Source organism: Salvelinus sp. IW2-2015, linkage group LG36 (genome assembly GCF_002910315.2).
Source record: "Salvelinus sp. IW2-2015 linkage group LG36, ASM291031v2, whole genome shotgun sequence".
Classification (NCBI taxonomy): Eukaryota; Metazoa; Chordata; class Actinopteri; order Salmoniformes; family Salmonidae; genus Salvelinus; species Salvelinus sp. IW2-2015.
Genome location: NC_036875.1, coordinates 29,501,566 through 29,514,131, shown reverse-complemented (window position 1 = coordinate 29,514,131; position 12,566 = coordinate 29,501,566). Strand labels below are relative to the sequence as shown.

The 12,566-nt window shown below is 40.4% G+C and overlaps 1 protein-coding gene across 1 annotated transcript in view; it reads right to left on the bottom strand.

Moving 5' to 3' along the window:
- LOC111959945 (zinc finger protein 385B-like) overlaps positions 1 to 11,429 on the bottom strand; it is a 192,039-nt gene extending 180,610 nt beyond the window's left edge. Inside the window, 1 exon segment of the mRNA XM_070437586.1 lies at positions 11,327 to 11,429. The gene's annotated coding sequence lies outside the window, so the exon portion shown is untranslated.
- Positions 11,430 to 12,566: the final 1,137 nt, after the last annotated feature.

The following is a 12,566-nucleotide window of genomic DNA, read 5'->3' as shown; positions in this document are numbered from 1 at the left end:
CCAAATAGTAATTGAGTGTATGTAAATTTCTGACCAGCTGGGAATGTGATGAAAGAAATAAAAGCTGAAATAAATCATTCTCTCTACTGTTATTCTGACATTACACATTCTTAAAATAAAGTGATGATCCTAGTTGACCGAAAACAGGGTATTTTTACTGGTATTACATGTCAGGAATTGTGAAAAACTGAGTTTAAAGGTATTTGGCTAAGGTGTAAGAAAACTTCAGACTTTTACTGTATCAATACAAAATACAACAATAATTTTCAAACAGTACATTTATATTTTCCAACAGGGCTATACATTTGGGTGAGTTTTCATCATCACCTGAGTAGCCTCGTTTCACTGCCAAAAATAAAATGAAACCATCTAGTGTTCAGAGAAATAACAACACAATGTCAACTACAGGTAGCCTAGTCAAATAATTAACATCCAATAACATTAACCGTTACTCTCTCGCGGGAAACCTTCACTCTTGCGCAGACATTTAGAAACGAAATATGACAATTTGAAAAATAAGCCATGGGAGTTTTTTGAGCGAGAATAAAGACGACTTTCGAGTAGTAAGACATGTTTAAAAGCAAAAGATACCATTAATAAGAAGGGGCTAGAAGCGTCTTATATGGTGAGCTACCGAGTGGCTAGGACAGGCAAGCCCAAAACTATTGTGGAGGACTTCATTCTTCCTGCTGCCGCGGATATGGCTGGCACAATGCTGGGGGAAAAGGCCCCAAAAAACTACACAGACAATGTCTCAATCAAACAATACTGTTTCACGATGCATCAGTGACATGGCAGGAGATGTTTTGAAACAATTACAGCTTTGCATACAAGCCAGTGAATTATATGCGTTACAGCTGGATTAGTTAACAGACGTGGCGGGCCTGACACAGCTCCTGGTATTTGTTCGTTACGTTTATCGGGGGTCAATTAAGGAAGACATCCTCTTCTGCAAACCACTGTAAACCAGAACAACATGAGAGGATATTTTTTAAGTACTGGACAGTTTTGTGACATCAAATGGACTTTGGTGGTCAAGATGTGTTGGTATCTGTACTGATGGCGCAAAAGCCATGACAGGGAGACATAGTGGAGTGGTAACGCGCGTGCAATAATTTGCTCCCGACGCCACTTGGGTACACCGCAGCATCCACTGAGAGGCTCTTGCTGCCAAGGGAATTCCTAACAGCTTGGAAGACGTTTTGGTCACTACAGTGAAAATGGTTAACTTTGTTAAAGCAAGGCCACTGAACTCTTGTGTATTTTCTGCATTATGCAATGATATGGGCTGCGACCATGTAACGTTTTTACAACATACAGAAGAAGTGTGCTGGTTATCAAGGGGCAAAGTATTGACACGTCTTTTTGAATTGAGAGACGAGTTTAAAGTTTTCTTTACTGATCATCATTTTCACTTGTCTGACCGCTTGCATGATGACGAGTTTCTCACACGACTGGCCTATCTGGGCGATGTTTTTTCTCGCCTGAATGATCTGGATCTAGGATTACAGGGATTCTCCGCAACTATATTCAATGTGCGGGACAAAATTGAGGCTATGATTAGGAAGTTGGAGCTCTTTTCTGTCTGCATTAACAAGGACAACACACAGGTCTTTCCTTCATTGTTTGATTTTGTGTGCAAATTAACTCAAGCTTATAGGCAATGTCAAATGTGATATAGCGAAGTACCTGAGTGAGCTGGTTGCGCAATTAAACAGGTACTTTCCCCGAAACGAACAACTGGATTCGTTATCCCTTTCATGCCTTGCCTCCAGTCCACTTATCAATATCTGAACAAGAGAGCCTCATCAAAATTGCAACAAGCGGTTCTGTGAAAATTGTATTTAATCAGAAGCCACTGCCAGATTTCTGGATATGGCTGCGCTCAGAGTTTTTTGCCTTGGCAAATTGAGCTGTTAAGACACTGATGCCCTTTGCAACCACATACTGTACCTATGTGAGAGTAGATTCTCGGCCCTCACTAGCATGAAAACTAAATACAAGCACAGACTGTGTGTGGAAAATTATTCTCCAATACAACCCAACATTGCAGAGTTATGTGCATCCTTTTAAGCACACCCTTCTCATTAACCTGTGGTGAGTTATTCACCATTTCTGATGAACAAATAAGATTTTATATGTAAGATGGCTAAATAAAGAGCAAAATTATTGATTATTATTATATTATTATTTGTGCCGTGGTCCTATAAGAGCTCTTTGTCACTTCCCACGAGCCGGGTTGTGACAAAAACTCACACTCATTTTTTTGTTTAATAAATATATCGTATAGTGTGTGTGTGGCAGGCTTACAATGATGGCAAAAAACAACAATTGAGAGTGCGCTGACACTGGTGCTAGAGGGGGTACACAGCTGGAGGTTGAATGTTTGAAGGGGTACGGGACAATACAAAGTTTGGGAACCACTGATCTAGTGGAACCACAGATCTAGTGGAACCACAAATAATTGAACAGCAGCTAATGGAAGTATTCATGATCCCTGTAATGTTACTCCCAGACAGAAACACGTACCTGAGGCTGAGGGACGGGAAAGGAAGGAGGGCAAGCTAGAGGAAGTAGAACGAGGACTCAACTTTGTGCTAACCTCTGTGGTCCACCTGCCATATGGGACTATGTCTGCATCCCAAATGGCACCATATTCCCTTTATAGTGCACTAGTTTTGACCAGGGCCCTCTGCACTATATAGGGAATAGGGTGTAATTTGGGACACGTTCAACTCTATTTAAAACCCTCTGTGGTACACTTGTCATACACTCCATTTAATGTTTCTATTAAAAGGCCTTTTCTAATGACCTGGTTCAAAAGCAGTGCAGATGTCAGGGACTGACCGTGGACATGTTCTATTCGCAGTGGTTGTATAAGACATCCGTGTGTGTGTGAATGTGAGTGTGTGGCCTACTGACTGCAGCCGACCCGCTCTCAGTTTCTCGTCAGTATCAGGATATGGTTAACGTGGTGTGTTTCCTATTACGTCAGCGGAGTGTGTGTGTGTGTGTGTCCTGCGTGGCACTGTGGTGTCAGTGTTGAAAGGATTAGAGGTGCTGTAATGTTTCCCAGCTGTCACTGAGCCATTCTCTCTCTCTCGCTCTCTCTCAATACAAATCATTCTACACATAACTTAATGTTGCTTCCTTGCCGAATTTCACTTCTCCCATATTTTTCACAGGTTTGATAGAGTTAAAATCTTCAAACTGATTTTTGCAATGTTTTGCACTTTTTTACCTGATTTGACTCAATCACTCTTTATTGAAATCCATACGAAAAGAAGGTGCTGACACTACAACAACTAGGTTAATGTTAATTGAAAAGAAGGTGCTGACACTACAACAACTAGGTTAATGTTCATTGAAAAGAAGGTGCTGACTGCATTACATGTATGTACATTCTGAGGTTAATGTGTCATTGTAATTACAGAAGGTGCCTGGACTACTACAGTAACAACTTAGTTGGTAATGGGTTAGTTCATGTGTCTGGAACCTATTATGCACCATGGTCCGAGAGACTGCGAACAACCACAACTTAGCTTTAACTGAGTTATTTGAAGAAGAAGGTGCTTAGACACTGTGGTACAAGACAATAGGATTAACCAGCACCTTTGTCTTTCTTACATTTTTCAATGAATGAAAACGAAGGTGCTGACAAATATAATACCTACTACCAATCATACGAGGGTATTAATGTTCATTGTGCAGCTTGACAAAGAAGGTTTAGTTTCCTGGACACACTCATTAACAACTAGATAATAGTGGTGTCACGTATGATGCAAGTCTGTATCACAATGATATAGGTCTGAATGAACAATAACCACCTAGAACAACTGTATGTGTTTGTATGTTCGTGTATCAGTGGAAACAGAAGTGCTCGCTGATTCTGTCACATAGGAACAACTAAGTGTTAAAACTGTTAATGGTGAATAAGTAAGGTGTGTCTGGACACTACAACAGAGTCTCAGGTTCACATTAATCCTGTATTAAGTAAGGTTGCTAAAGACACTGAACAACAATTAAACAAGACTTAGATTAGATTGTTGCTATTGTAGTGTAAACGCAGCATGAAAAGAAGGTGCTGACACTACAACAACTAAGGTAATATTGAGCGGAAAAGTGATTAAGGACTCAAATGTGAGAGAAAAAGACGACATGAGGCATTATTTTCTCAGTCAGTGTCAGGCAGCTTGCCTTGAATCAAGGTGACAGTCACAACTGTCTGTGGGCAATTTTAATTGAGATGAAAAGTGATTAAGTAGCTTCTGAAATTAAAAAATCAAATGTTAAAAAAATACAAGCGCATCATTGTCAATGGTAACTAAGATTCAACAGATCATCTCACTGAAACTCTGATGTCAAGAATTCCCTGAATAATTAAAACACATATATATTTAACCAGGTTCACTCCTGCATGAGTAAGCTAAAACACTAAAAGATTCACTCAACTCAGAACCCACAAGAAAAGCTGTTTTTCCCTGTCAGTCTTTCGTCTAAAACCGCGGAGATAGTAAAAGGGCCAGAAAAAGATATCAACAGAGGAAAAGGTGGTAAAGTTAATCACATAATACAAAGATTCAACTGAGGTTATAGCCCACTGGGCACAAACATCAGTTTAACGTCTAGTTTTGATGTACATTTTGACCGGGAGACCCATGAGGCGGCGCACAATTGGTCCAGCGCTGTCTGGGTTAGGGGACGGTTTGGCTGGCCGGGATGTCTTTGTCCCATCGCGCTCTAGCGACTCCTGTGGCGGGCCGGGTGCATGCAAGCTGACTCCGGTCGTCAGTTGTACAGTGCTTCCTCCGACACATTGGTGTGGCTGGCTTCCGGGTTAAGCAAGCCGTGTGTCAAGAAGCAGTGCGGCTTGGCAGGGTTGTGTTTCAGAGGATGCATGGCTCTTGACCTTTGCATACTAAAACTCCTGTGATAAATAAATACATGTAAAACTGAAAATGTATCAGCTGTTGCATTTGGAAGTTAGAAACACACCCCTGATTGGATCAGTATCCAGCTCTGGCTGTGTGTGTAGTTGACAGGCTTTTTCTTAACCTGTGGTTTAATGAAAGTTCTGGTACTGAGCTGCTGCTTGGCCTGCCTAGAGTGCCAGGTGGGTGGGATTTGCACTTTTAGTCAGGAGAAAGATGAATGGAGCAAAGTACAGATAGATCCTTGATGAAAACCTGCTCCAGAGTGCTCAGGACCTGAGGTGAAGGTTCACCTTCCAACAGGACAACGACCCGAAGCACACAGCCAAGACAATGCAGGAGTGGCTTCTGGACAAGTCTATGAATGTCCTTGAGTGGCCCAGCCAGAGCCCGGACTTGAACCCGATTGAACATCTCTGGAGAGACCTGAAAATATCTGTGCAGCGGCACTCCCCATCCAACCTGACAGAGCTTGAGAGGATCTGCAGAGAAAAATGGGAGAAACTCCCCAAATACAGGTGTGCCAAGCTGGTAGCGTCATACCCAAGAAGACTCGAGGCTGTAATCGCTGCCATGTGCTTCAACAAATTACTGATTAAGGGTCTGAATACTTATGTCAATGTGATATTTCAGTTTATTTTTATTTTTATAAAAGTGCCAACATTTCAAAAACCTGTTTTTGCTTTGTCATTATGGGGTATTGTGTGTAGATTGATGATGGAAAAAAACATACATTTTAGAATAAGGCTGTAACGTAACAAAATGTGGAAAATGTGAAGGGGTCTGAATGCTTTCCAAATGCACTGTATGTCCAGTTAGTGGTTCTGACATGTCTCAGTAGATGCTTGTTATGTTACGACCTTGCCTCCTAGACCCGTATTCACAATGAGTCTCAGAGTAGGGGGTGCTAATCTAGGATCAGTTTTGTATTTTAAATCATAATGAATAAGAGTGGGGACCTGATTCTATACTGTACATCACTCATACTCTGAGACAGGCCCTCATCTTTTCTGCTGCCTTCTGTGCTGTTTTTACTATGTGTTCATTCTACTGGTAGCGTGACCATATTTGAGGTATTGCATATCGTTCCATAATAGTGTAGAGTCAAGAAACTCATGACACATAAATTAGACATCATGTACTGAAACGCAAAGTTACATCCCCTGACGATCTGTATTGCCTTTGCAATGAGTACACATCTTAATGTTTTAGATTAGAAGCTGTGGAATATGAACTTTAATTCCTGACAAGAAGAAAATGTCCAAATTAGCATATATCCTGCCAGCCCGTGGCAGTGTACTAGCTGTGTCATGCTGGGTCAGGGGTTAGCATTAGCATTTTGATAAAGAGACAAACAAACAACAGAGAAATAAGACATGCATAAAGAGAGCTTAGTTAGGGGATGTCATGACAGTGAACCACACAGTATTGTGGCCAATGAGACAACCTGACAAGACCAGAGGCAGGGGAGCAATTAAAAGGCCACTTGAAAGAAAGAACCATAGGGTGAAATAAGCTGTTTAAGTCAGAGGTGAAATGGAAGTAGTAACTAAAACAAACATGCAAGAAGAAAATAAAAAGTAATGTGTAATTCTGTGCGGTTCAGTTAATAAGAGCAAGGTCCTAGCAACGCCAGGGTTATGGGTTCAATTCCCTCTGGGGTCACATATAAAACATATATGCACTCGTGGTACTGTAAGTTTCTTTGGATAACAGCATCAGCTAAATGGCATATCAAAGTATGTAGCACAGATTTCACACATCAAATTTCTATTGGATGTTCTCAGGCAGACAGTGTTCCTTTTCACTTTCTGTTTCTCCTGAAATAGGACCTAACGCCCTAGTCCTGTCAGGAACGACACTGTATGATTCATTACCCCTTTAGAAAGAAAGAAGAAGACTCTACTTCTTTCTTTCTCTTCTTTTCCTCTACCTTCCAGCCTTGTCCTTCCCTCCATCCTGCCATACTGAACAAAAATATAAATGCAACATGCAACAATTTCAAAGATTTTAACTGTGTTACAGTTTATGAGGAAATCAGTCAATTGAAGTCACATAATTAGGCCCTAATCTATGGAGTTCACATGACTGGGAATACAGATATGCATCTGTTAGTTACAGATACCTTAAAAGAAAGGGCCTTCCCTCCATCCCTCCATCCTAGGCTATATCCCAATTGGCACCCTATTCACTATATAGGTATATATTAGATAGGGAATGGGGTGCCATTTCGGATGCAGACCCAGTCTCCTGGTTATCATTTGTTAATCTCCGTAGAGACGTGGTGGCAATGTATTAGTTTCTGCCCCATTCCTGACCACTTTACGAGAGGCAGCCCCTGGGCTCAGCTTCACCAGGAGTAAAAATAGGCCTAAATATGAAATGTGAATACATTTGCTGCATTCACAGATAGAAAGAAAAAAGAGAGCGAGAGAGATAGAGAGAGAGGTGTGTGTGTAAACATATTTTATATTCAAAGCAACCAACAATTCATTCCACTTCGTTAACAGTTTGTATAATGATGTAACCTTGACCAGAAACCATCTTACAGTTAGCTCATGGAAGTAATGTACTGTTTGTAATAGAGGTCGACCGATTATGATTTTTCAAAGCCGATACCGATACCAATTATTGGAGGACCAAAAAAGCTGATACCGATTAAATCGGCCGGTTTTTAAAAATGTATTTGTAATAATGACAATTACAACAATACTGAATGAACACTTATTTTAACTTGATATAATACATAAATAAAATCAATTTAGCCTCAAGTAAATAATGAAACATGTTCAATTTGGTTTAAATAATGCAAAAACAAAGTGTTGGAGAAGAAAGTAAAAGTGCAATATGTGCTATGTAAGAAAGCTAACGTTTCAGTTCCTTGCTCAGAACATGAGAACATATGAAAGCTGGTGGTTCCTTTTAACATGAGTCTTCAATATTCCCAGGTAAGAAGTTTTAGGTTGTAGTTATTATAGGAAGTATAGGACTATTTCCCTCTATACCATTTGTATTTCACTAACCTTTGACTATTGGATGTTCTTATAGGCACTTTAGTATTGCCAGCGTAACAGTATAGCTTCCGTCCCTCTCCTCGCTCCTCCCTGGGCTCGAACCAGCAACACAACGACAACAGCCACCATCGAAGCAGCGTTACCCATGCAGAGCAATGGGAACAACTACTAGAAGGATCAGAGCGAGTGACGTTTGAAACGCTATTAGCGCGCGCTAACTAGCTAGCCATTTCACTTCGGTTACACCAGCCTCATCTCGGGAGTTGATAGGCTTGAAGTCATAAACAGCGCAATGCTTGACGCACAAYGAAGAGCTGCTGGCAAAACGCAYGAAAGTGCTGTTTGAATKAATGTTTACGCGCCTCCTTCTGCCTACCACCGCTCAGTCAGATACTTAGATACTTGTATGCTTGTATGCTCAGTCAGATTATATGCAACGCAGGACACGCTAGATAATATCTAGTAATATCATCAACCATGTGTAGTTAAAGTTAACTAGTGATTATGATTGATTGTTTTTATAAGATAAATTTAATGCTAGCTAGCAACTAACATTGGTTTACTGAATTCGCGTAACAGGCTCCTTGTGGAGTGCAACGAGAGAGAGGCAGGTCGTTATTGCGTTGGACTAGTTAATTAACTGTAAGGTTGCAAGATTAGATCCACCGAGCTGACAAGGTGAAAATCTGTCGTTCTGCCCCTGAACGAGGCAGTTAACCCACCGTTCCAAGACCGTCCTTGAAAATAAGAATGTGTTCTTAACTGACTTGCCTAGTTAAATAAAGGTATAAAAAATATTTAAAATAAAAAAATAGGCGCCCAAAAATACCGATTTCCGATTGTTATGAAAACTTGAAATCGGCCCTAATTAATCGTTCATTCAGATTAATCGGTCGACCTCTAGTTTGTAATGTACCAAATGCATTGAAAAGTTGATTACAGTCAGCATCACTCATACATATCATACCTAGAAAGTGGGTGTGAAACAGTAGTGTTGTGCTCCTAGACAAGGCTCATCATATCATTGTCAACAGTGTCAATCACATTGCTTCCAATACACTGAGAATGATTACAACCACAGCTACAGGAGAGAACAGGTGGAGGGCTGAGGAGGATTTACAGTGCTGTGTCCCATAAGGCTCTGGTAAAAAGTAGTGCACTATATAGGGCAGGCCTGGGCAACTCCAGTCCTCGGGCCTGATTGGTGTCACACTTTTGCCCCAGCCCCAGCTAACACACCTGACTCCAACAATCAACTAATCATGATCTTCAGTTAAAAATGCAATTAGTTTAAATCAGATGTGTTTGCTAGGGATGGGAGAAAAGTGTTACCCCCGAGGACTGGAATTGCCCAGGCCTGATATAGGGAATAGGGTTCCATTTGGGATCCAGACTGTTTTTCAGTATCCTATAGATCACCTTCACACTGAGATGGAGGCTCTATAAATCATACCAGACAGAATAGGACTAATTACAGTCTGCACCTTATTCCCTATACAGTGCACTAAAAGCAAACGCTAAAAAGCATTTGAAAGATTTCAAATATAATTTTCACCCAGGTCTGCCAGTCAAAGCCATCTCATCTCACTGCACAGCCGCAGCAGTCAAACAACAGGGACAGGGACAGGGACAGGGACAGGGATCACATATGCCTATCCTATCCTAAGAGTTTGCACAGTAGCAAAGTGTGCAGTAATAATAGCTGTTGACTTCATTATAGATGGCGATTAAAGCCCCAATCCTGAGTTTGTGTTTCAGCCCAACGACAGCCCCGCACCACTTGATTTGGAATTAAGGAATGGTGCTGGGGATAATAGGAGTTATAGATACAAGGAGTTTCACTCCATGAGATTGGCATGATAGTTTGCAACTGAATAAAGCCAGTCCATTTTGTTACAATGAATACAACCATTCCCTCTCTCTGTCTCTCTCTGTCTCCCCACACACACACACACACACGCACGCAGGCAGGCACACACACACACACACACCTTTCATTGCCCCACCCACTCAATAAAATCTCTTTGTACTCCATTAGTGTCGTCAATAAGCAACCATGACAAAACAATGTGCTCCTCCTCAACCTGCCTGCCAAGAGTGATGGTTTGCAGCCGGGCAGGCAGGTGGCAGAACAACACGCTCAGAACATGCCAGGTCACCAGGCCACAGATAGATCAGGCCCTAATCAGTCTGTCAATGCAAAATACACACCACGCACACATACACATAAAAACACACACATACACGCACCCACAGATACTCCATAAAACGTATATAAAAAATGGTTGTGACTTCGTATTTTGGTATTTTATTAGCTGTTGCAAAAGCAGCAGCTACTCTTCCTGGGGTCCACACAAAACATGAAACATGACATAATACAGAACATGAATAGACAAGAACAGCTCAAGGACAGAACTAAATCACTTTTTTTTTCATTCTATCCTGCAATAAATCGTGTATAGAAAATTATCTGTCAATGTCAAACAAGGTTAAAACAAAAGTGAATGCAGCTATTGGTGGTTGCTGCAGTCTCATCCACATAATTCTAACAATTTCAAACAGCATTCTGGGCACTGTAGGCAGTGCAGTTCTTCCATTCCAACAGTTCTTCCATTGAAACAAAACACATAGCCTAACAGACAGCATAACACATGACCTTACGTCGGAATAATGGATGTGTATAATGTAGCCCATTGATTGACAGCATTATCACTATGCTACACAAAGCGAAACCGAAACGCTTTGCCTACAATCAAGGTGGAAACGATCACTGTATCTGTAGAACCTAAAACCTAATAATTAGATGGAGAGATTTATTTTTATTTCCTTCTTTTTTGGAATAAATGCATGTCCTATTTAGCCACCAAGGAAATTATATACTTGACACGAAGCCATCGATGTATTTCCTAACAGGTGGCATGTGTGCAAGAGCCGAGCAATGAGAAATAACCTCTAGTGATGTATTAATAACACGTGCATTACAGGTCCGCAGAATATCAACTATGCACTACGATGCGATGCTCAGTTGACATAACTTGGTCGCAATATCACAGAGCCGACAAGCGCGCTTTCAAATTCTAATGACAAAGAATAAAGAAACGATTTTATTGTAATCTAAAACTTCCAGATAACTTTTATCTAAGAAAATACCTTCCAAAACTAGACTAATCTTAGCGTAAATTAAAGCAAAATGCCCCTTGTATATTCTTTTAGTGAAAAGTGAAGAAATAAAATGGACTGGCTGCCGTATTAGTGGAAATAGAAATATGAAACTTCCCATTGACTCCATCTACTTACCTTGCACATTTTCGCTGTAAAATACAAGGAAATCCGATCGAATGCATTTCATAATCAATCACGTCTTGCAGTTTATTGACTTACCTGTGGTTAGGCTTGGGTGTCAGGAAAGTAAAACGGTCTCCGTTCTGTTCTTGCTGCTTGCCGGCCGGTTATTCCAAATGCCTTCTCCACTGACTCGCGCTCCAAATATTTGACAGCGAGGAGCTGAGTAGTATTCTGCCAGCAGCACAAACAATGACGTTACTTTCATATGGTAATAAGGAAACTTTCAAAATAAAAGCCTGCATTTCAAAACATTGCAATATGGATACTCATTCAAATGATATTGAATTTGACTCTATAGCCACTTTTATTATGCCAACAAGAAAATACAATAACACATTTATGAAAACAAATCAAAATATGGTTTAAAACAAATTAAGACCAATAATGAACAAATACAAGTTATGTACTGGTATATTGGGCTATAGAGATAACTTTTGTACTTGTATCAGCTAAAGTGGGTGGAAAATACTCAGTAGGGTCTCTACTAACCAAATATATTTAGTTTTGGAGGGGCACTGTATCGTACATACCCACCAGCACTTAGTTCTCCACCCCTTCCATAGCCTCCAATGAGATACACTGTAATAGACTGTACATGGGATGCTAATGGGCATGCAGAGAGAAAAATGTTCTACCTGTCTCAGTGGGGTGGGAAATACTCAGTAGGGTCTCTACTAACCAAATATGGTTAGTTTTGGAGGGGGACTGTGTTATAGATATATGTATTTAGTCCTGCATTTTATATTAATTCCAAAACAATACATTCATGTACTGTTGTTCTGTTGAATATGAGTTGTTTGCTTCCAGTGTGAAATAAAATGTAAACAAAGACAGACACAATGTAAACGATGATGGAATGGCATACCTGTTAAAGACTATTAACCTAATGGTAATGGGTGCACCATTACACATTTAAATCAGCCCAAGGACAGCCTTGACATGTGCCAAAAAATCCGGTCAATCACTTTGCCAGACAAATATAATATATTTGAGATAGCATCCTAGTAAAATCATGTTGCTATAGGTTTATATCACCCTAATTATGCATAGCCTTCCAACAATTTTCCTAAACCCACCTTGGACGCAATAAATCCAAAGGTTGGCCCCCTGAACTTGGGTTTTGGACTGATTCATGGATCATAGCCCATCTCTCCAAATTGTAATTTGTGAGAAAATACAAGTGATTATTAGAAACTTCAATGTTTAGCATTCAACTTCCACACATAAAAGGCACTCTTGACATTCTTTTCAAGCAAATATTACAAAGGGATTAGCA